Source organism: Grampus griseus (assembly GCF_964374135.1).
Source record: "Grampus griseus genome assembly, chromosome: 8".
NCBI lineage: Eukaryota > Metazoa > Chordata > Mammalia > Artiodactyla > Delphinidae > Grampus > Grampus griseus.
This window is the reverse complement of record NC_139002.1, coordinates 68,390,998-68,414,919: the sequence shown is the minus strand read 5'-3', so window position 1 is coordinate 68,414,919 and position 23,922 is coordinate 68,390,998. Positions and strand designations below refer to the sequence as shown.

The window sequence follows — 23,922 nt, the reverse complement described above, 5'->3', positions numbered from 1 at the left end:
GGATTTTATAGGAAGGTAGATTTAAACCCAGGTCGGTCCTTTCCACTATGTGGCATGGCCTCCATGCAAAATAAAAAATGGGCACATTCCAGAGGATGCTGTTATGAAATTCTTCACACCAGCACTTCCCAAAGATCTCTTCCTGAATACCAACCCCATGAAACTTTAATGATGTTACATGGGGGGAAAAATCAATGGCCAAAGAAGCGTGGGGAATTCCGGGCTAAATGCTGGGTTTCTCCTCTGCAGGGCTTCTCGGAACCTTAAACAGGGCCCTGCAGAGGGCGAAGTCCGGGAGCGGCGGGGTCTCCACCTGCCCACAGATGCTGGTCCACATGTTTTTCTTCACCTAACATCTAGTGGACAAAGGTTGGATGGGGCACATTAAGGGGAACCTTGCTCTGCAGAATCATTCAGGATGCAGTGATCCTGCTTCCCTTCCTTCCCTGCCTATTTCCTCACCAGAAGGTGGTCGGCATGGCTTTGTCAGCCTCCTGGCTCCTCTGAGAAAAGCCGAAGTTCTGACGACCCTGTCCCACTTTGCCTCGTGAGTGGTCCCTGGCCGCTTCCTCCGCCCAGTGCCTGCCCTCTGCCTCTCAGCACCCACATGCATTCAGCCCACCCACCAGCCCAGACCCAGGGTTTCTCTGCATTGCCTGGAGGACCGCAGTGGAATGTGAAGCCGCCAGGGGGGTTCACGTGTGTTGCCTCCCCGGAGGATGCGGGCCTTGTTCTCCTCGGTGCCCCAGTGCCGGGGAGGCAGGGCGTGCTCTGTACTGGTCACATCCTGGCTGCTCTGGGAGGCCACCTCCCGAGGGCCAAGCTCTCCTCCTGGCCCTCAGCCTTGACACACCCCTGCATTTGATGATGGTACAGGAGTGGTCATCAGGAGGGACCCGTGAGTCACACTCAGTAACCAGAGACACACAGCCTGCCTCCAGGCTGTTGGGGGCTTTTTCTTTTCTTTTCTTTCTCCTTTTTTTCCCCCTTCTTTTTTTAAAACTTACAGGATAAGAGAATAGAGCTTGGCCCTAAAGACTCAGGGGAAGAACGCTCTTTCCACCAAAACACCTGCTGCCTGAAGTTGAAGAAAGTCCTAGAAAACATCTGCATCTTGTTCTAAAGGAAACAGAAGGATGCACTGCTGTTATTGGCGGTAAAGAGAAGGATGCTGGTGTGAGGGGAGCAGAGTCAAAGATGGGGCAGCCCGAAAGGTGCTGAGTTTCGGGGTAGGGCTGTGGATGGAGGCCGGCTGGGACAGGCAGCAGGGGGTGGACCCGAGCAGCGTTGAGACTCAGAGAGGAAAAGGATGTGCCTCCTTTGAGAATGTGGGGAAGGCAGAGAGAAGGACAGAAAAATGGGAAGAATATTGAGCAGTGGTGAAAAGAGATGGAACAACCTTCGCCTCTCTGCCACGGCAGGGAGCAAGGCCGACTACAGAGTGGGCAGGGACTTGAGGACAGGCCGGGAAGCAGTGCAGAGCAAGGGTGGGCAAGGCCGTGCACTGGGGGCTTATCCAGGCCTGTGACCTGCCCGCACCTCCCCCGGCAGGAGCAGAGGAAGAGCCAGGGTTCTGCCCTGGAAGGCGGGGCTCGCGGGGCATGGACGAAAGGGTGAGGGGATGATATGGGTGTGAAGAGAGGTAGGACGGGGTGGTGGTCAGTCCTCTGGAGCCAGACAGCCTGGGTTCAGCTCTGCCGCTTACTAGCTGTGTCCTGGGCCAGTTCCGTGACCCCTGGGAGCTGCAGTCTCCTCACCTGGAACAGGAGGAGGATCCCTCCTCAAGACTGAATGAGGTCAGTACATGAAAAGCACTTAGGATGCCCGTCGGGTTAACTGCGGTTACTGAAATGGATGAGCTGTGAGGTGAGACAAGGAGAAGAAGGCTGGGGGAGGTAAGCACGGAGGTCACAGAAAGCAAACTCAGACCACAAGTCTGGGGTGAAGGGGCTCAAAAATGGTGGGAGCCGGAGCACCTGGGCTGGCAGGGAGTGCCTGGCAAGTGGACAGTGAGCTCTGGGAGCAGAAGGCAGCCGATGAGTGACGGGGAAAGGCCCGGAGAGGGACCTGGCGGGGTAGAGACCGTGCCAGAGGCCCGCGTCTTGCAGCTGGAAGCACTGAGGGCTCCTCAGAATTTGAGAGGGAGGTGTTACTTTAAGAAGTCCATTGGGCTTCCCTGGTGGCGCAGTGGTTGAGAGTCTGCCTGCCGATGCTAGGGGACACGGGTTCGTGCCCTGGTCCGGGAAGATCCCACATGCCGCGGAGCGGCTGGGCCCGTGAGCCATGGCCGCTGAGCATGCGCGTCCGGAGCCTGTGCTCCACAACGGGAGAGGCCACAACAGTGAGAGACCCGCGTACCGCAAAAAAAAAAAAAAAAAAAGAAGTCCAACCTCTTCATTTGACAGTCAATGAAACTAAAATTAGAGAAATAACTCCTACGGAAAGCTGGGAAGAGGATAATGAGAAAATTAGATCAACAGGTGATGATAACAAAACGTTAGAGTGACCCAGGAAGACGAGATGGCGAAAGCAAAGGATGACGATTTCCCTGGATGGAGACCGCAGGAGAAGCAGAAGCCAGTGGCTGACAGTGTCACCCAGGGCTGGGCTGCACGGGGGACTCTGGGTGGGGGGAACACCTGGCTAAGAAGGGTCAGGGGCACGGTCCCACCCACCACAGGATTTTGCTGATGGGTAAGGAGGCCTCAGAGGGCTACCACGGCCCCAAAGGCCAAAAGCAATGCATCCAACAGAACTTACTAAGCATCCATATATGCCAGGTAGTTTGTACAGTGGAAGAACTGGTAATTTGAGTAAACTTGCACCACAAATTGCCTGTGGCAGTCCAGTTTCAATTCAGGACGGTTCTGTCACAATGGAGACACTAGGAGTGTGCTGTCCCACGATGATTCATTAACCTTTCAACAGACATCTACTGGGAGCCCCCAAGTGCCAGGCACTGTTCTCCATGGCAGGGCTGTGTGTGTGCGTGTGTGGTGGGGCTCTGTGTGCACATGTGTGGTGGGGCTCTGTGTGCACGTGTGTGCAGTGGGGCTGTGTGTGCATGTGCGCGTGTGTGCATGAGTATATATGGGGTGGGGGGGTAAAGAGAGCACCACCAGTGAAGGCCAGTAAGGAGACAACTACAGTAGTCTGGGGAAAAGATGATATGCTTCAGGCCTGGTCTGAGGAGTGGCTAAAAGAATTCTAGATATATTTGCAGGTAGGCTGTGCTGATGATGGATGGACATGAGGTGTAAGAGGAGGCGGGGCTGGGTGGCCATGGGGGGGTGATAAGAAGCTGTCGATTATTGATATGTTGTGAGGGAACAGCCGGTGGGATTTCATGTCTTTCTGCTGTGAGGGGTGTAGCCGGTCTGTAAACTACACAAGGGCCCCCAGCCCAGGGGGCCAGTGGGGGTGAAGATCCCACCTGAGCTCCCCCTGCCAAGCAGCGTGCCCCGTGTGACAGCTGGGGGAAGAGGTGCCTTCTTTTCATCCACCCAGCAGGGCAGGAGCTGTTGGTCTGGATCGTGCTGAGTGGGGGGTCTGCATCACCGACTACATTGCAGCCCACGTACCCACCTCCTGCCTTCCTGCAGCAGCGCCCACCTCCTGTTGACTGAGTATCCTGCGTGCTGAGGATGGTGCTAGCCCTTACCCAACTCATTTGGTCCTCAAAATGACCTTTTGGGGATGGTAAAAAATCACCATCATGTAAAAGATGGCACTGAGGCTCAGAGAGGTGTAGCAACTTGTCCAAAGTCACACAGCTGGAATGGAGGAATCAGGGACAGAGCCCCGATGTGCCTAACTCCAGAGCCAGGACTCCATACATACTTTGTTGCTTCAGAGACTCAGCAAAGAAAAGCAAAAGCTCCATCCCAAGCAGGAGGAAGAGGTAGGGCCGGCTCTCACCCATCTGCCTCCCGCCTACAGTGCAAGGATGCCCAAACGGGTCACAAGGCTGTGAATAGACCAGAGTGCTGGGGGCACGGCAGGTGTGCTAAACTGGTTAAACAGTTAACCAGATGATCCTTCCTGTTTCAACTCGGAATGACTGGGAAACTTTGTGAAATGCACTTGTCCACTTGCCTGCCCTGGCAGGCACCGTTTGAGGGAGACGATTGAATTGTGTGATAAGTCTCAAGGCCTCTTGCCAGGGCCCTGGATCTAAGATGTTCATCTGAGTGTTTCCTGACCCCAGGAATAACCCTGCAAGTTCCTCTTTTAACTAAAACGGAATCAGCTTGTTTTCTTTCATTGGTCTCCTTCCTACACAAGGAATAAACAAAATTTCAGTGATTTCAGTTTCATTTTTCTGAGCTTTGGTTACAGCAAGTGAGTGTTACATGTCTAAGAATCTGAAACAACATGAGTTGTCGAGCTCAAGATACTTTTTCTGAGAAAATATGCAGTGGAGGAATCACAACAAAAATAACAACACAAAAACTGCAGCAGCAGAAGCCACACACTGGGCTTTTATTCTGTGCCATGCAGTGGTTTTTTCATTTAGTTCTCAATTAGAAGTAACTAAGTCTCAGAGAGGTCAAGTAAACTGCCTGTAAATCCTCAGTGCATGAGTGGGAAAGCCAGGATTCAAACTCAGGTCTGTCAGACTCCAAAGCTCTGTGACAGGTAAAGGAGTTATTATCCTTTCTGAATTAAGTGGAACAAAACAAAAATAAAACCTGCTGTAAATCAATAAAAAGGCAATCACCCTAGTGGAAAAATAAAGATTATGAATAGGTAATTCACACAATCCATTTGCGCAGGCAGAGGCCACAAAACAACAAAAACAAACTTGGTAAAAAGCAAGGAGCCTGACTGGTTTTCCTTTCGGTAAAGATCTACACATGGATGTTAAAATACATAAATACATACATACAGTTGGGAGGGGTGAAAAAAACAGAGATGGCAAAGATGAAAAAGAGAACAAAAACTATGTTTTAGACTCTTTAAGATTATATACTTTCTAAAACGGCCAGGGGAAACATCCAAACATCTTATTTCTCTGGCAATGGATGCAGTTAAATTCTGACTTCTATTATGTATCCTTATGTAAAAGGACATTTCTAAGATAAGTGAAACCATTTCTTTTTATTTCAAGTCTATCCTAAGGTTTCTCCAGCTGATTTATAGGCTAAAATACACACACACATTCTCTCTCCTTCTCCCTGTCTCTCTCGTACTTTCAAAGACTCAATACAAATATTTTCAACATTCTTTTCATTCTCTTGAAATAAAATTTGTAAATAATATAACCTTACCAACACTTATAATTTCAAAAACAACGTGACTGTAATACAAAGAAGAAAAAAAATAAAGATAAAATAAAATAATATGTCTAGCAATACACAAAGATTGGACACAGCTACTCTAGAGACATAGTGAAAGATATAATGAGATGCTTGTATCTATTTATAACAAATAGGTAAACCTCATATACCTGGTGGTTGTGTTCCTGGAAAATTCAGTATATATTAAAAACATGAAAAAATTATTTATGTTTATATGTAAAATGGAGTCAGACTCTAGGCCCAGATCATTATAAACAGGGTCTCACCTACATGAATGCCCACTGAACTTTGGGAAGTTGGGCAGGATGTTGGACAATCCTTTATTCTCTACGTGTTACATCCAGCATCCCTGCTGCCCCCCAGTGAAAGCCCTGTGCCCCAAGTTGTGACAGCCCAACCACCCTGCACATTCCTGAGATGTCCTATAGGGGGCGCTACGTACCCATTCACAAACAGTAGTACGTTTCACCTGCATTTTCTACAAAGAGAAGGGTCAAGGAGGGCTTAAGATATTTACTCAAAGCCATATAGGAAATCAACAGCAGAGTATACAGTAGAGGAGGAAGGGAATTATTATAATATTTATGTTTATTAAGTGCTAGACATTGTGCCAAGGTGCCTTTTGTTATGTCCATCCAGGATCTCATCTAATCCTCCTACCAACCTTGGGGTTAGTTCTATTAGCGTCCCCCGTTTTCAGACAGAGACACTATGTATCAGGGAAGCTAGGACACTGCTCAGGGCCCCATTTTAGGTAACTACAGAACTAGATTTTATCCAGTCCTTTTTCTATTGTTTCAAGCTGCTCTCCCTCCAGGTTTTGGGCCCACACCTTGGAAACGAGGTCCCTCACTTTGCTGCTTATCTCTCGGAAATAGTAACTGGGATACACGCTATCTGAAAAGCAACCGACAAAGATAAAGATGGTTCAGTCCGTTTCTCAGCCCTTCTGGCTCAGCCAGTGTGGCCAATGCCTGGACCAGGAAAGCCCAGGGGCACCTGAACACAGGAAGCAGACTCTTGATAAAGTCATGAATCACCTTTTCCTGGATTCTTGGGGGAACTTGGCCTGAGCTGCCAGGGTCAGGGCAGGATGACCAACGTGACTGCAGGCTGGGTTTTGTTACTGCTCCAGAAGACCCCATGCCTCCATAGTCCCACTCCATGCCTCACAAGACGGCTGGCAGCTGAGGGGCTGGGGCCCATGCCACTGAAGCAGGAAGGGCCAGACAGTGAAAGAGGGCTTGGTCACCAAACCTTGAGGTATCATCAGGTGTGGGGAATGGTTTGAAACAACAACTACAGCTTCATGGCACATCTGCCTCTGCTTATTTAACCCTCAAAACATCCCTAGGAAAAGGTACTGTTATTTCTATCTTACAGAAGAGCAAAGAGGCAGCCAGTGACTTGCACTTAGTTACACAGCTGGTGAAGGGCAAGACCAACACTCAAGCCCAGGTTAGACTGGCCCTGACATGCCCCTTCCCACGTCCCTCTCCTGCCCTTCCAAAACGCTTCCTGATGCATGCATTTCAGGAAAATGTGTATTCGGCACCTGCCATCCCAGCTTTGGAGGGTAGGTGGGCCTTGCACCCCTCTACTCCACAACCGCTGGGGCTGTTCTGGGAGACTGAACGTTGGATCAGGAACTTGAAGATATGGTTCAGTCTTAGAATTCTTAGGTACCTTTCTCCCTCTGCTTTCTGGCCACAAAATCATGACGAAGCATTTTGAACAAGAAACCTATTGCGTTTGACTTCATGTGCAGGAAAAGAAAATACTAAGAGCCCACATTTGTCACCCTGATCTAAACTCACTGCATCATGAACCCTGCAGGCCTGGCAGAGTTCAGATGAACCCATTTGTTGGTGACAAGGCAAAGGTCTCTGGGGCCTCTGGGGACTTCCCTGGCGGTCCAGTGGTCAAGTCTCCGTGCTTCCAGTGCAGGGGGCACAGGTTCGATCCCTGGTTGGGGAACTAAGATCCCACACACCACACGGCCAAAAAGTAAATAAATAAAAAATCAAAAAAATTAAAAAAAAGAAAACAGAACAACAACAAAAACAAATTCTGAGGAGGTTTCATAGGAAATGGTTCAACTCAGGCTCCCTTCCAATGATTTCTTGCAAAATAAGTCAAAGTAGGACCAGCCCCAATCTAATGCACCACGGGCTTACTTTTAGCGCTAAGATTATGAGATATTATAGTTCTGTGGCTCAGTCTTCACTCTGCCACTTCCTTGTGTGATTCTGGACAACATCTGACCTCTGCTCCTCAGGTTCCTCACTGGCAAAATGCAGATATTGACAGTACCCACCTCATAGGTGATTGTGAGTAGTAAGATAAGTCATACAAGGAGCTGAGAACAGTGCCTGGTCCATGGTAAGCACTCAGTGAATGTTGCCAATCATTAATATTAATGTGGACTGCCATGTCGCACAAGGATGGCAGAAGGCACTGGAGACATTGGACCCTGGGGAGGGAGATAAGAAGGTGGGGAAGAGAAAGGAAGGGAGCCCATGAGCACAACTTCCACACTCAGAAAGTGGAGTCACGCCACGCCTACGGACCTTTGTTCTGTGCTGCTACAAAGGGCAGAACTAGGTCAATGAGGAAACAGTGCCAAGAGGCAGATTTGGATTAGAATAAAGAAGGGTTTTCTAACAGGCAAACATATCTGTAGAGGGGGAGCAGGAGGCTCGGTGTGTGGGTGCCCCAGGGGGGCAGGGGCCTGACTGTCCTGATCAGTACAGATGGGATTTTCCTGCACAGGAGGGTGGCCAGAGGAAGTGACCCCTTGATGCCCTTCCCCTGGACCATTCTATCACTCTGATAAGGAGCAAATAAGTGCAGATAGCCAGGGTGTGGCTCATCAGCCCAAAGGAAGGAGGATGGACTTCGGACAGGTCTTAAAATACACAACCTTCAGGACTTTCACTTAATGCTCTGAGAACACCAGGTGGTAGTGACAGCGGGGCTCTGACCAGCAATGGCTCCATGAACCAAAAGTGTTTCTGGAATGCCTGCTGCGTGCCTAGCACAGTGATTCAGAGAAAGAGTGAAATGACAGGGGTGTGGCAACAAACCATGAACATTTCCTTACTTGGGAGAATTTAAAGGCAGCATCAGTTACAAACGCCACCGTTACTGGGGACACACAATATGAAGTGATCAGGCCTGCTAACACCATGGGCTGGGACTGGGACAGGAAGAATTGGGGCCGTCCTAGTCCATAGGCAACTTCCCAACCTCTTCTCAGATGAAGGTGTCAATGTTCTTTACCACTGAACCTTTTACTGACACACCCCCCAACCCGGGTTTACTTGGTCTCCTGGGCTGAGCTGCACACAGAGAAAGGTGCTGGGACACAGTGAAATGGCCGGGAGCAGGAAACAAGACAGAGAAAGGGGAGAATCTGCTCCTTGAAAACTGGTTCAGAGGTGGGACACCCAGGAGGTATCCTCCATCTTGAAACTGTGTTACCTTTATAAACTATAAAAATGAAAATTTTTATTTTATCAGCAAAAATATTACTGGGCTGTATTAAAACTACAATACAAATCTGAGAAAAAGTATGAAATTCCCAAACTAAAGCTCATCAGCTATTTTCCAGGTAGTGGAAACTGCTAATTTATACATTCTCAACTCTGAGAACTCAAAAGCAGGTGAGTGGCAGTAGGTATCAAAAGATTAAGGAAAAATAACAAATTACGGAGGTGACACTGGCGATGTTCTATGTACTGATTTCATTCTTTGCCACTTGGAAACGCCTGGCAACATGTTTGAGAACCACTGTCCAGGGTGGCTAGGAGCTCACTGGGCAGGAAGACAGACCCTCTCTGCTCAAAGAAGAACGTGCCCAGTAACCCAAAGGCCCAGCCTAAGTAACACAGGCCCCTAGCCGCTGGGTCTGCCGTGGCCGATTCCTCCCTCCCCACGCGGACCTCCTCCCCTGCGGTTGTAGGTTCAGTCCCAGCACATCATTGTCCTTCCCTCCCCATTTGTCTGTCTGTAAGTAACTCCCACTGCTTCTTCCGGCCTGTGATCCGTCCTCTCCTCTCCCACTCACTCCTCTCTCACTCACTCGTCTCTGTGCTGCCCACTACAACCTCAATTTAAAACCACTGGCCTCCAGCACTGTAAAAGGAGTCTTCTCTAGAAGCTTCCACAGTCTTTCCTTCCTTGAAAAGGCTTCTTCAGCTCCCTCTGTCCCCTCCCAGCCTCAGAAAGAACTAACACCCAGATCCCACCCAGCCCAGGCATGTGCTGGGCATTGGCCCAGGGCAAGAAAGAGACACATGTTCCAGCTTCCGTGCCAGCTCTAGTCCATCGATACTGGCTGCCCAGAGGGCCGCGCAAAGAAGGATCCTGAGGGTCAGAAAAAAGAAGACCACTGTGCTCAGTTATTACCCTTCTACCTGGCGGTCAGAGGACTGGGAACAACAGCACTCATGCCGCCCTCCCCCCCAACCCATGCTGTCCCAGGACAGGGCAGAGCATCCCAGGAACTCAGACCACCTGCCCCTGGCCTGCACCCAGTCCTTCATTCCCTTGGGTGTTCCCTTGAGATCTCCCCAATGACCCATTCCCAGGCTCCTCCAAAACTTCAATATTTATATTTACCTTCACCCACTGCTGCACCGCACTTTCCCTCCTGCAATATGCAGCAAATGTGCTGCGCCTATCACAGCATGGGGACTTCCCTGGCGGTCCAGTGGTTAACACTCCGTGCTCTCAATGCAGGGGACATAGGTTCCATCCCTGGTTGGGGAACTAAGATCCCGCATGCTGCATGGCATGGCCAAAAAAAAAAAAAAGAAAAAAAGAAACTTCACAGCATCTATAAAGCTTTTCCCAAGTAGGTCAGAGAGCAACTGATTTTACCTTTGCCTTGGTATCCAAACACACAGATTCTACAATTCCCCACTTTACCATCATCTCCTCCACTCACTAGCTGGTTTATTGCACACATATAACTTGGTTTACTCATGCATATGGTGATTACTGACCATCGTGATGTCTGCCTGTCTGAGACTGTGAACCCTGAAGGGCAGGAATCAGATCTGTTTAACTCACTGGCTCCGAGCTTGGCAGAGCAGGGACCATCAGAGAAAAGCACAGAGACTGTGGCCCCAGCGCAGCTCTGCCGTGACTCACCATGGGGCCCAAGTCACTCTACTCTCTGGGCCTCAGTTTCCCCAACTACAATAAGATGTACTTGAACTAGAGGCTCTCTGAAGTCTCATCCAGCTCTAATGCACTATGAGAACAAAGGCCCAAAAGTGTTAGATCCATGTCTTTTCATGACATATGTGGGCAATATTTACTCAGGGTCTGGCTCAGCAAGATATCACAATACAGCTCCTGTGAGTGGCGTGGATCCGCCATTGCGATGAGTGAAAACTCTACAGTGGGTATTTAGTGCGGTGGGATGTACGCTTGGATGGCTAAGTATGATGGACAACAAAGAATAATTTTATTTCCCTTTGAGAACATAAGTACACTATTCTATATTTATACCCTCCATCTCCTAATTTAGACAGTGTAGAACTTCTGAATAGCACTCACTTGCCAATAACTTCCTTCTACATCTAAAAGAAGAATAGGAGTCATATAAGTTCACAGATTGAATGGATGGTTGATTTACAAAGCCCTTAAAATGTGGCTGCAGGCTGACGCTGGCAACCCCATAATTAGATATGGCATATTCTGCAATGATGTATTTTTTTTTACTGTTTTTTAATAACTCAGTTCTCCTTCTGGGATGAGGGGGAAAATGGAATTTGTTAAAAATAAATCGAGATTTAGTGGCTTTTCAGCCTTCTGCTGCTTGTTGCTCACAATATTCTATAAATAAACGAAGCCCTGCCCTATAGTGCACTGTAAACACCCACAGACACTCAGAGCCAAGTTCTTCCAATTATGACCCTGTGCCAGTTGCCAAGCTACTGCAAGGACCCACTTGAAAGGCAGCCATCTAGGCCGTTTCCTGATTAAGCTGCCCAGTAGCAAGGAATCAAGGCCTGCTGCCTTGGCATCGTATCTAGTCTCAAAGAATTGCTCGATCTAGTCTCAAAGAATTGCTCAATGTCCTTGAAATTAAGCCTTTTCCTTGTGATCGAATTACAATTCAGAGGTAAGTGAAAAACTACCTACCTATCCATCCATCCATCTGCCTGGGTCATGTGTGTGTTTCAGATCCTGGGCTGTCACATATTAGACTTAAATCAGCAGCAGAAGTGCATTCACAGCAATGTCTTTAATTGCAGCGAGCAAATCAAGGTCAAACAAAAGTAGGTCAGCAATGAATGTGACAGGTGAGTCAGAGGCAGCTTGCCCTTCTGCTCAGCAGCCTCACTCACCAATCGGTTTGGGTCACTGTTGCCCAATGCAGAGGCTGAAATGGTCATTTAAAAATGCATACTATACCCTGAGAGGGGCGATGCAGATGGCGTGGAGTGTTGGGCTGACAGTTCTGTGGTCCAAATGCCAACGTACAGGTTGGATGGCCCCAGCTTTCACATGGTCTCCACAAGCCCTTTAAAAACTGCATGTGGAGAATCAGGGGAGTGCAGCGTGCCAGAACCTCCCTGAGAGAGAAATTGCTCCAAGCAGCACTGGAGCAAAATGGGCTCTGGCTAGAAACCGATGACCCTCCCTCCTGACATGGAGGCTCTTCATTCAGTGTCAGCTCCACTGGGTGAGCGGGAAGCAGCACTTCTCCAGCTCGCCAGGAGGCCTTCAAAAGGCCCGGGACTTGGCTCCCAGCCCCGGAGCTCATACTCGGAATGGGGAGCCAGTTAGTGAACAAGCACCACCTAACTGAGAACCGACACGTGCTCAGTGGTCAGAGTATCCAGACTTAAAACTGGGACCTACCCTTAGAGGGCAGAATTGTTAACAGCGGGTGTCCTGGAAAACCTGGGGTCTAGGGGGTCACATAGTACCAAGCCTCCCCCGCAAGGTCCCCCCTGGCATTGACCTAAAGTGGCCCTTCCTATGGCTTGTACCCCACCTGGGGGTTCTAGCTTCCTAATTTCTGAAATTGTTTCTTTGTGTCTCCTCTGATTAGAATGTGAGTTTCAGAAGAGCAGAGAGATCCCCTCTGTCTTGTTCTTGAGTGTTTCCAGAGCAACTAGGACGCTGACTGGCTCAGAGTGGGTGCTGAATAAACAGTCACTGAGGAAAAGAATCCATGCCAAACCTCTGCAAGCGCATCCCATGTACCAATCTCCCTGAATCCTCGCAACGATGTTAGGAGGTGAAATTATTCTCTCCTGCACAAGGAGAAAATCAAGCCTTCAAGGAGGGTATGTGCTTTCCCAGGCCTGCACATCTAACGAGTTGATGGAGCTGGAATTCCAAGCCAGGCGTGAAGAGTTCTAATCCTGGCTTTAAAGTGAGCATCTGTTGCTTTTATAATTTAGAAAAAGAAAAAAAGAAAAACTTTAAAGAAAAAACTACGCATCAGAAAAAGCTTTATATTAAATGATCTAATATGTGATGAATTTAGTTCCTGTGCCCAAAATCCAAGTCCCTCTTCTAGCTGCAGAGGGCACTGGCACTGTAGCCCGAGCAGGAGGAGAAATTCGGGGGCCTCCTTTGTGGAAGGTTTGTTCTTGTCTTTCTGTGAAGACCCAAAGGATGGACAGGGAGGGGAGCGGGCATCAGAAGCAACCCCATGATTCCTGTTACAAACAGCAGGCCCATTCCATGCTTTGCTGGAAAGGCTCTAAGGAGATGCCGACAAGCAAGTTAGAAGACTAAAGAGTTAAGGTGCTTGGAATCTGCCTTCTCCCAGACCCATACCTTGAAAACTGGAATGAGAAAAAAGAAAAGGGGAGGAAGCATACTTTTTAAGACTAAAATTTCAAAACAAAAAACGTAAGTTAAAAAGTAGAGGGACTTCCCTGGTGGTGCAGTGGTTAAGAATCCGCCTGCCAATGCAGGGGACACGTTTGAGCCCTGGTCCGGGAAGATCCCACATGCCGCAGAGCAACTAAGCCTGTGCGCCACAACTACTGAGCCTGCGCTCTAGAGCCCGCGAGCCACAGCTATGAGCCTGAGTGCCACAATTACTGAGCCCGCACGCCTAGAGCTGGTGCTCCACAACAAGAGAAGCCACCGCAATGAGAAGCCCGTGCACCACAACGAAGAGTAGCCCCCGCTCGCCGCAACTAGAGAAAGCTGGCGCGCAGCAACGAAGACCCAACACAGCCAATAAATAAATAAATAAATTTATATATTTAAAAAAAAGTAGAGATTTACATTTACCTGAATTTAAACCACTAAACCCTACTGAAGCTAAGCTTATGCACCTTTATAATCTATATATCACAATAAAATTCTTATAAGTCTGATATTTGGGGCCAAAAAACCTCTCCAGTTGGTCTCCTAGATGCAGTCATGGCTTGAATTTATGTGCACATCAGTAGGTCAGTCTCATCAAAAAGACTAGGCCAGTTCTAATGTGTGGATACATTTCTCAAATATGGGGAAGAAATGAAAATGGCAAATCATATCAGTAAAACAGGTATTTCCAACTGCTACCAGGATGGCCCAATAGCCCTCGAATACAAACATCCTACAGAAACAGACGCCCTCCACGGTTGTGAATGAGGAACAGCAGGAGGATAAAAGAGCATGTGAATTAACCTACTTGGTCTCAGTTTCTCAGCCAGGACCCCTGGGCGGGCTGCGGAGAAAATATTGGGCTTATCATGGCATTTTTCGGGAGAGAGGCTCCATACATTTCACCAGATTCACAAAGTGATCTGTGACCCCAAATGATAGGAACACTCACCAGCCCTATCTTTGCCGTGCCTGTTTTCTCTGGATAATCCTCCTGATATAAACAACAATACAGGAAGCCCCCCACCCCCACCCCCGCCATGCCTCTGGCTTTCACAGCGGATGAGATGACACTGACGATCAGGGAAAATTGTCCAAGCTGTTGCCTGAAGAGCCCAGCCACTGAGGACTGCCCAGTCAATGACTGGAAAGAGGTCACTGGGCTGGAAGAGACCGAAGATCTTTTACGCCTTAGCTCGAGCCCACTGCCCACACAGGGACAAACAGCACAACCAAGACGACCGAGAGTAAACTTAGGGACCAGAAAGTCTTAGGCAAGATTAACTTGGGAGCAACAGTGTGGGACGGGGGAAGAACGTGGGCTTTGGAGCCAGGCAGGGTGAGGTTCCAATCCTGGCTCCATCTACATGCTAGTCATGTAGCTTTGGGATGGGGATGATGACGGTGCTGCTGATGAAAGCAGTATCTACGATGAGCTATTATTTACTGACAGCACAAAGTCTAGCATTTAGTAAGCAAGTACTTATGAAATAACATGTTATTTTATTTAATTTTTCACAGCAACCCTGTGAATACTCTCCATATTATCTCCATTTTCTACATCTGGAAAAGGAAGGTTAAGAAGGTTAAGTAGCATTCCCAAGCTCCACAGCTAGGGGGGATGCAAACCCAAGTCTGTTTGACTCTCAGCCCAGGCTCGTAACTACTAAGCCTCACTGCACTGCCAAGCCTCAGCTTCCTCATCTGTGAAAAAGACAATAATACTCACCCCTGCAGGGTGGGAAGGATTAGACAGAATGCATGTGGAGGGTTTAACACAGTACCTGGCACACAGGAAGCTTTACAGTGTAGCTATTAGTGTCATTCCTACGACATCTGGACCTTTGGAAGAGAGAGGGAGACGTGGTAGGCGGGCATCTGGCTACACAGATGGGACAGCATCTCACACCACAGGGCTCGGCAAACAGGATTAGGAACTTTGGGCCAAGGCTTAGGGGCCTGGGATGACCTACTCCCCCTTAGGGACAGAGAGGGAACACCTCAGCAAGATGGGTAAGAACATGTCTACTCAGAGATGAAAGGCTTTGCATCAAAATGTGGGGAGGATTGGGGATTTGGGGAGGAAGGAATAATTCAAGTTCAAGAAGAAAGTTCTCAAGAGGCAGTGCCAGACAGCATGGCTATGCCTGGGCTAGGAATGCAGGCCCACTGTCCTTTCTGACTCCCCGACACCGAGGAGAGGATAAGAGTTCCTGTGCATGTTTGTGATAAAGGAGATGCCTAGCCCCCAGGTTATCAGTAAACCCCACGCGGAACTTGAGCAGAGCCTAGTCATTCTTAAAGAAAAAGAGAATTTGTTAGAGCGAGTCTCCCTTGGAGTTAAATATGAAGAAATGTACTCATTGCAAGAAAGAACCAATGACTTAGTGTGGCTTGTAGTGTATAACATCAGGGACCCATCTGTAGGAAGAAGAATCAGACTCACTGATACCATCTTGACTACTTTCTTAGTGGAAGACTGAACGGGGAGTCTAGGAACAGCAGAGTCACTCCTCAGAGAGATAATAACTGCACTGCAGGGGATGTGCATCTGGGGTGTGACATTTGCTTGGGGAGAGAAACATGACAGAGTGTCACCAGCCTCTCTCCAGACCAGCTAGTCCCCTCTTGTTTTTCTTTTAAAAGAATTGCTATACCAAGTTATTCCAATAGGAACCAAAGATACTCAAAGGTCTTCAAAACCTGTCCTCAGTCCCCTCTTTTCCTCTCTACAGCTCTACATAGGGCTCAGCATCAATTTCCTGGACCATTTTATCTCCCTCTAACTAGTCCTGCTGCCGCCTCCTACAGTCCAGCCTCCACACTGCCACCAGCTGGCTTTCTAAAATAAAAGTGCTGACCACGTCACTCACCTCCTGAAAGGTGTCTACTAGATTCGCACTGCCCATGGAATAAACACCAAAGCCTTAAATTGCATTCATTCATTCATATTTTTCATTACCAACCTAATGTGTGATGATCACCTACTGTGTACCAGGCTCTGTTTTGGGCCCTGGAGATAGAGTGGTGAATGAGACAGATTAAGACAAGGGCTCATCCTCATGGATTTACATTCTAGGTAAGACAAAGGATAAAGAATACAAATAAATATATAATATAAAATCAGGTGCTAATGAAGAAAAATAAAGCAGAGTAAGAGAACAGAGTGATGGTGTAAGGGGTGGGGTAGGACAGTGCCTTTTAAATAGAGGAAAGACCACTTGAACACAGACCAGAACAGAGTGAAGGGAGGATTGCTGGGGAAGAGTAATCCAGGCAGAAAACAGCAAGTGGAAAGGCCCTGAGGCAAGAAAGAGGAACAGCAAGAAAGACACAGGGGCTGGACTGGAGTGAGCAAAGCAGAGAGTGCTAAGAGATGAGACCAGAGAACTAGGAGGGGCAGGAAGGACAGGGCAGGGAGTTCAGATTCTACTCCAAGGATGCTAGGAAGCCACTGGAGTGTTTTGAGCAGGGGAGTGCTGTGATCTTATTTACTTTTTAGAAGGTCATTCTGGGGGACTTCCCTGGTGGTGCAGTGGTTGAGACTCGAAGCTCCCCATTCGGGGACCCTGGGTTCTATCCCTGGTCGGGGAACTAGATCCCACATGCATGCTGCAACTAAGAGTTCGCATGCCACAACTAAGGAGGCCTCGAGCCACAACTAAGGAGCCTGCCTGCTGCAACTAAGGAGCTGGCAAGCCACAACTAAGGAGCCCACCTGCTACAGCTAAGACCCAGTGCAACCAAATAAATAAATAAATACTTAGAAAAAATAAATAAATAAAGGTCATTCTGTTTGTGTGGGAGGCTGCTCACAGTGGGGCCAGAGTGGAAGCAGGGAGACCTGTTGAGAGATAGGGGACCTCTGGACAAGGGGAGGGAGGTGTGGCGGCTTTCAGGATATACTGTGATAGAACAGCTGTCAACATTGTAAACACACAAGGTGAGGAGCGAGGGAAGGAGCAGGGTCAAAGGTGAAACCTACATTTTGGGCCTGGGTAACCAGGTAAATGGTGGGGCCACATAACACGGGGGAGACTGGGGAGGGTCACATTTCTGCCTAAGACTTCTATTTAGTTATGTTGGGTCTGGAATGCCCATACACACTGAGGGGTAGATGCTGGGTGAGCAGTGGGTATGTGAGTTGGGGGCTCAGGAGAAAGGTCCCAAAAGGTCGTCAGTGTGCACATGACCGCCAGGACGTGGCAACTTGGGTCCTCGCCCCGTGCCCCAGCTCCAGACAGATAGCCAGTGTTACCTCCCTCAGGGCTCTGGCCTCTGCCCCGTGGCTCCTGCTGCCTGGCTCACTCTGCCTGGACTTCTGCAGTGTGGACTCCTCCTCACCTCTAAAGACTTGCTCAAAGTCATCTCTTGTGTGCTGGGTCCCCAGGAGAGGCCACTCGGTCCTCTTCTCCCATGGCACCCTATGACATGCCTGGGTGACAGCACAGCTCGTGTGTCATACTGTCTATTTGCACCTTTCCCCCCGTGAGCTCTTGCGAGCAGTGGCTGTGAGTCAATTCCTCTCCATATCCCACCTCCTCGCATGAGGCCTGGGCATAGCGAACACTGGCTAAATGAATGGAGTTCTCTCTGCAGAGAGATGCAGAAGAATTTATACACAAGCAACTGACTCACGCTGCAGCTGCTGTCTGCAGCCGAGACAGGGCAAGAAAGGAAGGCGCTGTCACGGAGGCACCAGCAAAGCTCAGTGGGCTGTACGCTTCCTTTGAGGAGTTTCTCGACCACATAAAGGAACTTCAAGAAATCCGAGAGTCAAGAATCTCAGGGTGCTGGAGGTGTGATGAGCACTGCACCTAGGGAAGGTGTTTTGGGTTTCCTCTGCAGAAACCCTGGCAAATCCCCAACCAAAGCACTCAAGAGTCGGAGACACAGGGAAGGAAACTGACCTTGTTCCCATGGACTCCCGTTGTCCAGACAGTGAGCCTGGAAGTGGGTCCTACTTGCCTTGCTTTACAGATGCAGACAACAAGTGTCAGAGAGGTTAGTGGATGTGCCCAAGGCCACAGACCTGGGAGGTACGGGAGCCAGCCACACTCAGGTCTTCCTCAGACCAAGGCCTGCATCCCTTCCAGTACACTCCAAAGTCCTGCTCCATCACAGGAGCTCCTACGGCAGCGAGCAGGATGGTTAGGGAGCACCTGAGCCCCAGGTCACACTGAGGAAATGCAGCTCTGGAGTGGGGATGAGGTTTACCCACTGTTACCGGGGAGTCACCAGCAGGATGAAGCTGGAACGACAGTCTCTGACTCGAAGGCCAGGTCCTTGGAACACTGTGCCCACACCCTGTCATTTATTTCTTAAAGGCCTTGCCCTGATCCCAGGATCCCCAGCCAGCAGCTACCAGTTTGGAGCATCCCCAGAGGAGAATCTTCTTCCTATAGAGGAAAATGAGAGAGGACTCACATTTATAAAGTGTCTATTCTGCACTGAACATCTGAGAGGCAGCTTTCAAATCTTCATTCACGTATTTCTCAAAATGCCTGTATGAGAGAATCATTATCACTATTTTGTAGAAAAGGATACTGAGGCTCAGAGACATAAGGTCAACAGTGAGAGGTTCACACTGCTAGTAGTAAAAGCGAGGGGGCCGGGATTTGAACCCGCTCTACCTGACTCCAGATCCCTGTTTTCACTAGACCAGACCCCTGCTTGGATCTAATGAAGCTGACGGCATCCTGGAAGGATAAGTGGTCCGGGCATCAAATTTACCTGCAGGCTCACAAGTGAGGTTACTGCTAAGGAGCTTTGGCCAATACAGGGTAACCTGTTAGCAAGAGCCAGACACAAGGTCAGAGAGGCAGAAAAGAGGTCTCTGGAGAAGACGAAATTCAAAATTTTACACACAGTTAGTAGGCAGTAAGCTGACCATCTCCTGAGACCTGTCCTTTTTAAGGAGGAGATATAGTCAGCAGTTCTCAACCACCTGTGATCAGTGAAGGCCCCTGGTCAAGAATTCACAGATCCCTCCCAAAGGCTAAGGAAATATTCGAGAACATGACTGTAAATGTTAGCACTGCTAGGAGAAAGCTGTGGACAAAAAATGAACACAGGAAGTCTGGGAATATCACTTCCCTTTCCTTTCTCCGCCCCCAGTTCAGTAAAGGAAACGTCTACGGTGTCCTATAGGCAAAAAACTACCACTCAGCCTCACAGGGCTCTGACTCCGCCATATCTGGAGTCAGAACACCGGGTCCAGTGCACTGACCCTGACCATCTGTGTGACACTCACTAAGTCAGACCTTTGACCCTAAGTGTTTCCAGATATAAATGAGGGGAGAGGGGAGTGCCTGCTTCCCAGGGAGGTCATATGGATGCTATGAGAAAACACATGTGGGAAGAACCTGTCAATGTAAAACGGCTTCATATGTAAGGAGGGGATGCTGGGAATCCTCGGGTACTTCACCACATCTCTGCTGTCTCCCCCTCCCCAAGGCCTGGCACTCCCATTTAAATGCTGATCCGACCTCCGTCCTGAGGGCTCAGCCCTTGGAAGGAAAGACAAGGCAGGCCTGGCGGACCAGTGGGAAAGGAAGCCGTGATTTGGCTGTTATTCTTCCAAAGGCTCCCTGGCACAACTGAAATCCTCACATAAGTATTTAATAATTAAATTGGTAACAACAGTTGGGGAACATTTTTGTCACCTTGCAGGATGATAACCATCACTAGGTATGAAAATCATTTAATTAAATCTATAGCTATATATTTTGAATGCTTTTCTAAGACAAATGTGTCATTTTGATGGCATATTTGTGAGTTTTTAAAGTTTACTTTTCTCATGCATGGTTAAGCAAAAAACTAGATTATTGGAGCCATAATTGGATACTCTTAAAAGGAGCATGAACTGGTACAGCCTTTTTGGAGGGCGATTAGGCAATATTGATTCAAATTTTAGATGGCAAACTACTTAGGCCAAAAGTCCCACTTTCAGGTGTCTATGAGCAGAAAAATTTCATGCAGAAGTTCACAGGTCGGTGTAACAATTTCCCCAGCAGCAATGGTTGCAATGGCAAAAATCGGCAACAACCTGGGTGTCTACCAATACAGGGATGATTAAATAAGCTTAAAATGCACCCATACCATGGAGTACAACTGTTACACATAATAAGGTACATTTATCTGTACATATGGACTTGAAAAGAAAACCATAACAATTGACAGCTTAAAAAAAAAAGGAAAACTGCAGAACTATAGGCATAGAGAGAGTCTATTTCTACAAAAGTAAAAATGTGTATGTTGGGCAGGAGGGCAAAGGAGGTAGGAGTTGAGGGGATACAAGCAAATGAAAAAGTCCAGGACTATACCCACCAAAAAGTGCCAATCTCAGGGGAAGGTTGGGAGTGGGGAGGCGGGTGTCACAGAAGACCTTCTTCCTTTATGTTAATGCACTTCTTCAGGGCTGTCTAAATTTATTACAAGTGTATACTCTTTCATGATGGCAAAAAATTTTTTAAAGCTCATAGGATAATAGTAATTTAAAAAATTGCTTTCAAGGACTCCCCTAAAGTAAACACTGTGGGGCTCAGCACCGCCCCCCTCCTGCATATGCCCCCATTTCTGTGTGTGCTCACAGGCTGGAAGGGGGTATGGGCTTGCCTGAGGAAAGCCTACAAATGGGGATGGTCTCCAGTGTTAAGAATCCCAAACTCCTCTTTCAATAAGGATTCTGCCAATTACAACTATTTCAATGAGATGGCTAAAAACGACTAAGTATCTTCAATTGTTCAAATTTACATCATAAATTACTGAATTAAAGCAGGTCACTTGTGTTCAACCTCCCTTAAATAGAAGCAATCAAAATGTATCTCCTGCCTTATCCAACATTTTACACTGACTTATAAGTCTGGCTGAAGACTTTCAAAATTATTAATGAGGAAAATTCACAGGGAGGAGAGAAGGTGATTCTACTAAACCCAAAAGAGCCTAAATAAAACACTATAGCTACTTGGCTTATAAAAATGAAAACTTAGCAAGTGAAATAATCTTCTCTATGGTCAACGTTGCCGGTAAAAATAATTCTAAACTGATGCACAGTGTCTAAGAAATGTTGGTTACATTTAGCACAGATTACAAACTCAGTTACCTACAGGCCATGTACAGGAGCAGGGCTTGGGCAGGGCCGGGCAACTGGAGAAACAAGTCCCCATAAGAGGGCCCACCATACTTCATCACCGCCATGAGGGTCCAGCGCTGCTAGACTTTCGGATTTTTGTAAAGATCTGGAAATCCAGATTTCTAGATAATATCTACCAACTTTTAAATGTTACCCACTAACTTAAAGGTTTTAAAACATTGTGAGCACTTAACAAAATACATCTGCAGGCCAGATGCAGCCAATAAGTAGAGAATTTTCAACCTCTGTCTAAAAGTATCTACATTTTAAATTTTTGTTTGATTTCGTTTTTGGAAGGATGGGAGGAGACAATGAAATGGTATGGGATGGAGATAAACACAAGAAAGGCAAGCAGTTGATGTTAAGAAAATATTTCTAACATACTTGAGAAAGCAGTGGTATTTGTCTACATCAAACGCTGAATAAATTCCTTACATTTCTTCAGCTATATTAGGTACAAAACTCTGAGAGTGAGAATTTCTTGAGCAAATTCTCAGGAATTTGTCCTAAGCAAATGCCCACAATTTACTGTCAATGGACTTACGAGAACTTACTATACCACTATGTATTAAAAGTTTATCATAAAAAATTTAAAATAATATGAGCAGCCACAGAACTGATCCTCTGCGCCAGGGGCTCGTCAGACATTGGGCACCTGGGATCACCAACGTGGGTCACACAGCCTCTGGTCAAGATTCCAATTAAGGCCTGTCTGACAAATCTCCCTCCAAAACAAAAACCAAAACCAGTAAAGAACTTAGACTCAACATCATAAAATTGTGCTCTGTCATTTTTTTCAAAGCCAAAACAATAAAAGAGTTATTTGTGCTAATAATAATATCTGCACACAATTTGCAATTCACAAAGTGCTTTTCCCACACACCCATCTCATTTACTGCTCACAGCCTTTACCTGTGCATTTTAGACTTTGTATGCTGTCCAAAGTCTTCTTACAATTATTGACAATGCTACTTTTCAAAAACAACAGTCAAATGATAACAAATATTTGGCATTTTCTACACACCGTGTACAGTGCTAAGCGTGTTTTCATTTCACCCTCACAAGAACCTCACAGAGGTGATTACTATGATCATCATCCTGTTATACAGGTGAGAAAACTGAGGCTTAGAGAGTGTGGGTCATCTGTCTTAAGCCCCACCACTAGTAGGTGCAGAGCCAACACTGTGAAGCAGGTCTGCTTCCAGGGCCTGAGACCATTGTGCTGGGTGTCCCAGAGGCTGTAGGGTGATCTCAGTTTGTTTCCAGCAAATGTAAGGAAGCCAGGGGCTTCCCTGGTGGCGCAGTGGTTGAGAGTCCGCCTGCCGATGCAGGGGACACGGGTTCGTGCCCCGGTCCGGGAAGATCCCACATGCCGCAGAGCGGCTGGGCCCGTGAGCCATGGCCGCTGAGCCTGCACGTCCGGAGCCTGTGCTCCGCAGCGGGAGAGGCCACAACAGTGAGAGGCCCGCGTACCGCCAAAAAAAAAAAAAAAAAAAAAGATGTAAGGAAGCCGGAAGCCGTGGCTAGCGTCCTCCTGCTCCCCACCCCGCCCCTGCCCATGCCCACTTTCCCCACTTGGTCAGAAACCATTTTTTATTTTTCCCACTCAAAACCAGTGTGAATCTCTCAGAGCTCAGCCAGCCGGGCCCCGGAGGCCTGGTGAGGTGCCCCTGGGGGACCGGGCCTCCCTGCTGCCAGCTTGGGCAATGTAGCCTGGCGCCCTGCCAGCCTGCCAAGGTCTAGATGGGGCTTTCACATCACTGCTGTCTGAATGGGGTCTGGGAAGGGGGTCCTGATAGTCACAACAACCCTATGAAATGGTCGGAGAGGTACCAAAGTGGGGATGGGGGCGAGGGGAGGCGCCTTCAGCTAGAGAGAGGAGGAAAGATCTGTTTAGCCAACAGCTCTGAAATATCTATTATTCAGAGCCCTACATTAGACCCCTGAGAGAAGGAGGCATGGTCTCTAATGTGCACGAGGATAAATTATGCAAGTAAAAACATCGAGCAAGAAACACACCCCCCCCCATACATACTCACCAGCACAGGTACACCCCACACACTCAGAATCATGGTGCAACTGCTCTTAGGGTAGTAACTTCGGTCCTCTTACCCCCTCTGTGGCCCCCTCAGCCCTGACTATACAAGACACTGCCCGGTCACAGAGGCCACACCAGGGATGGTCCCGAGCAGCTGCAGAAGGACAAGGAGGACAGGAACACAGGTCAGGATGGCCCATTGTGGTCAGAGCCATCCCAAGCGTGTGCAGGTCCAGAGGAGCAGAGGACAGGTGAGGGCTCTGTCCTGGGGGAAGAAAGGGGTCGACTTCTTTATAAAAGGATGAGGACGGGTTCACAGGTGGAGGAAAGGCAGAGGGACAGACCCAGCTAGGGACAGATGCTTCCTTAGCGCCACTAGCTCTGACACGGAAACAGGAGGGGAGGGTGCAGGCTAAACTGTGGGGACCCCCCAGGGAGTTCACGTTCACAGCCCAGACTCTTGTGATGCAAGGGGCAAGGAGATCCAGCGGGTGAGCGGCTGTCTAGGCAGGCAGGCTGTCGGTCAACTCTGCCCTGAGTGCCTGCCTAGAGGTCAGGCTCCTGCCGTCCTGGGGCTTACCAGGCTGCCCAGCGGGAGA

At 48.3% G+C, this 23,922-nt stretch overlaps 1 protein-coding gene across 5 annotated transcripts in view; it reads right to left on the bottom strand.

Annotated features, from left to right (window-relative positions):
- Positions 1-23,922, bottom strand: part of BMAL1 (basic helix-loop-helix ARNT like 1) — a 103,835-nt gene that overhangs the window by 42,955 nt on the left and 36,958 nt on the right. Inside the window, exon 1 of one of the 5 annotated variants that reach the window (XM_082660300.1) lies at positions 18,579-18,593. The exons of the other annotated variants lie outside the window; for them this stretch is intronic. The gene's annotated coding sequence lies outside the window, so the exon portion shown is untranslated. Of the gene's footprint in view, positions 1-18,578; positions 18,594-23,922 lie in introns of those variants that run through there. 5 annotated transcript variants of the gene reach the window in all.